The sequence below is a fragment of the Lycium barbarum genome, chromosome 12 (assembly GCF_019175385.1).
Source record: "Lycium barbarum isolate Lr01 chromosome 12, ASM1917538v2, whole genome shotgun sequence".
Lineage (NCBI taxonomy): Eukaryota > Viridiplantae > Streptophyta > Magnoliopsida > Solanales > Solanaceae > Lycium > Lycium barbarum.
Genome location: NC_083348.1, coordinates 98,597,713 through 98,601,855, shown reverse-complemented (window position 1 = coordinate 98,601,855; position 4,143 = coordinate 98,597,713). Strand labels below are relative to the sequence as shown.

The window sequence follows — 4,143 nt, the reverse complement described above, 5'->3', positions numbered from 1 at the left end:
ATTAGCTCTTTCTCAGGTTAACAGCTGATTTATATTACTTGTGCTAAATTCTAAGCCTACTTAACCATCAAACAATTACGGTCATGTACGTTAACCCATCCCTCATGTAAAATGATCTTGTTTAAGATGATGAAGATTTTAATCAAATTTTAAGGTACCCCCACCCAAATTAAAAATTGCACTGGAAATGGTGAAAGTAAGAAACCACCTCACAACAGGAAGATAAGTTGGACATAGAGCCCGTTTGGATTGGCTTACAGCTTAAAGCTGTTTGCAGCTTATAAGCTGAAAAAAATAAGTTGGGGTAGTCCAACTTATTTTTTTTGGCTTATAAGCTGAAAATTAGATAAACTAAGTCAAATGGGTCCAATTATTTTTTTGAGCTTATTTTAAGCATAAAATGACTTTAAGCTGGCCAGCCAAACACTCAAAAAAGCTGAAAACAACTTATAAGCCAATCCAAACGGGCTCATAATCATAGAAAAGGGAACGGGAAGGATTTGTGAGAATCTATCTTTTGGATTTTTGTGTCGTATCTCAAGAAAAGACCACAACAAAACATATATTTCTTAGCTTTAAAATTAAAAAATATACTCAAGCATTCATCCACTCTACTGTTCATTGTGTCCTATCTTAAGAAAAGACCATAACAAAACATATATTTCTTAGCTTTAAAATTAAAACATATACGCAAGCATTCATCCATTCTACTGTCCATTGTGTCCTATCTCAAGAAAAGACCACAACAAAACATATATTTCTTAGCTTTAAAATTAAAACATATACTTAAGCATTCATCCATTGTACTGTCCAAGCTTGAATTTTTAACTTAATCCACATTTGCATTTTGACGTTTGACTTTTTTGTTTTCATCATAAAAATTTAACAGAAGGCTGCATATCTACTTACATGTGAATGAGCAACGTTGAGGCTACCAAAAAAAGCTAAATAACCTGCATATCATCTTCGTTACTTCATCCTCCTTAGTTCCCAATGATCAGTCCTCCCTATCGAGCAAAGTTGTACAAACTTGATTCCAAAAATATATTTTTTCCAGTAAGCAAAAGTCACAAAAATAAGGACGACACTTCCTGCAATTAAACAGCATAAGTAACAGTTTGTCAAGTAGTAGAAACTACATAAACAATAAGCATTCTAATGGAACAGCTGCTATTAAATTGTTGGCGGCCTCCTCTTCAAAACATTCACATTGCTCAGAACATCAACAGGACACTAACAAAGGCAAATATAATAGCTTTTGAATTATGATGCCACATAGGTCACCTAAAATTGAACAGAAGTATGGCCATACGTCCAGTAATTCAGGCACCAGTAATTTTATCTCACATCAAGCCATTTATCAATATGAATTAAAATATTGAGAAGTTTTGACAGTCATCTCAACTCTAATTTCAGGTAGTTCCTTTAAGCTGATTGACAAGTTATGTAGGTGATTGTCGGTTTCATCTATGTAACTTTATTTGTGTAAGACAGTTCAATCTAGTTGAAGGCAAAAATATCTTACAAATGAACATCATACATTTATCAATAAGCAGATGGTACTAAATTCGATTGACCTTTTACAGCTTTTTGATGGTGTGGGTGGTTGAACTTTCTGCCTTGTGATTGAAGAGTCAGATGCAATAACTGCTTCCTCCATGTCTACCGCACTTGTGTTTAGAGGCTTCATTTTTTTGGTGTTCCTTTGATTAATGCTAGGTGGAATGATTGGTCCCTTTCTACATATGACAGAATTGATACAATTGTTTGTGTGTCGTTCGAGCTTCTCCAGGATGACTTTCTTAGTTGAATTCGGAATAATATGTCCAACATCTTATGAACATGGTCAATAGGCAGGAGTTGTTTCTGCAAGCGGAAGAGTCATTTCTTAGATTTAATAAAATATCCAATAAGCATGAAGCTGATCTGAACTCTTATATAGCTAGTGTTTTGCATGCTAAAACGATTTAGTTGTGGCTAATTTTTGCAGAAATAGCAAATCAAAAACATATATGAAGTATATTACTACATATAAATAAGGGGCAACCTTGTCCAAAGTTCTTTCAAATATATGTTCTGCTATCATGGAGAGCATCTTCTCAGCTATATCTCTAGAAATTACTGCCGTAATCAACCCACTGCCATCAATAAGATCAATTTGGAAGGTACACCTGCAACCATATTGAGTTTAATATTTGTACACATATGCTATATTTTGTGGAGATGAAATTTATATATATGGTGAAAACATAATACCGAGGCACTAATGTTGTCTGTCGATTACACTTTGTGCATTCAAATTCTCTTCTTTCTTTTGTGCGCTTTTTTTGTTTGCATTCTGAATATTCAAGCACGCAAAATTTCTGCAACTTATTTGAAATAAACATTTCTGCCTCAACATAGAAAACTTCAATCTGTTAAGAAAGATGAAAAGCACATGTATATTACTCTGTTTCATGAATAAACCTATTTACATCTAGATAAGTGAAACACTTACCGAAGTCTATATTGAAATTTCTACAATGGGGATAACTTACTGTGGAGCAGGAGTTACTGCGAGAGACGTTGATGACGCCGAGAAGCTGGCTGATGCATAACTTCAAAGCATGTGTTTGTTTGTTTTTGCCCTATTGTCACAGCAAATAAAGTATTCAATATGCTGTTCAAGGGCAAGTTAAAAAGTAAAGCTGAAAAGTTAGTACCAGTTGATGAGCTCCAACGCATGTGGGTAAGCAGGATTTATGTGTATTGTTGAGTTGAATCTAGTTTGCAGCGATAAACCTGTATGGCACAATGTACGTGTAATGTTGTATTAAATAAAAATATGTAAGTAAAATATTTTAATATGTGCATACCTTGATAAGAAGATATTTCTATACTCCTTTCAAGGATTACAGGGAACTCTTCATCCTTTCCCATTTTAGCTTGGAGCTCAATTCCTTTGATTTCTCCGAAGTCCTCCCATAAAGTGAGTAGAAATTATTTTTTCCTGAGAGTGCGGGGAATATAATACTAATGTTTTGAGAATCTATCGTAAGGATATGCATATACTTCCAAAGGAAAATAAGGGTATATAATCTGAAATGAATGTTGTACTTACTGATTGTCAACAACAATAATCTCTCGGCACCTATTTTGATTGCGACCTGCATATTTTGGAGGGCCACAACATAGAACGATTCCTAGTATGTCTGATAGTAAGATATAAGGGAATATAATGAGTGTGTACATGTATAAGCATATATAATCGATCATGCTAGTAATTTCTAGGAGTGGTATACCAATTTCTACAGAAGAATGAGGAGTCATATGAGCGATGCGGTCAAAAGTTGTGATATTCAGCTTAGTTGATGGTGGGAGTGGTTTCAGTTGGCTTGACATGTTCAACTATAGTTTCTTTGTCGAGTGCCTAATAAAAATTGTGTATTGGTTTGCCGTATAAAGTGTGTAAAACTCGAACTCTTGCGGTGGAAATCAGATATGTCTCTGAGATTTGAAGCTTCTCTGCATAATTCCCAATATCATCACCGTACACAATAGCCCTAATTTGCTGCTCCTGTAGAGTTCAGTATGTATCTCAGATGCACGTAAATTATACTTCCATATAAAGCAAATTAAATGATAATGCTATAGATAAAATTACCTCATCCATCATCTTCCAAAATTAAATTTTGGAATCTGATTTTCTTTTCAAGACTTTCTCGCTCACGGCTCATGTCCACGATTTGGACTTTGGAAGTCCAATCTGGCATGTCTATTGTTATGCAATCGATGTTTAATCTTGGTGCCATGTGTCTGCCAACTGTATAACTTTACAATAGTATTGTCAGGAAAAGTTATGCAAATAATTAATATCGCATGTCTATACCAAATAGAGTTTTTATTTTTCAGTGTGATAAGGTAAGAAGTCTTGGGTAGGGAAAAAAGGAAACTTTCAGAAATATTGCAGGTATCTTACATCTGTATATACTACTAGATCTTTAGCTATCCAACTTCGACTTAAAACGGATTTTATGAACTAATTATCTATTTCCATCAAGTAAATTAGTCCTAAGAGTTTATGTGATTTAGCAATAATCTCTCGCAGCTTCCACCAACGATTAGTTATTACTATCTTCTTTCCTCACCTTCTTATATTTATTT

The 4,143-nt window shown here is 34.2% G+C and overlaps 1 pseudogene; it reads right to left on the bottom strand.

Moving 5' to 3' along the window:
* Positions 1-1,606: 1,606 nt before the first annotated feature.
* On the bottom strand, positions 1,607-3,791 carry LOC132624715 (replication protein A 70 kDa DNA-binding subunit D-like; annotated as a pseudogene).
* Positions 3,792-4,143: the final 352 nt, after the last annotated feature.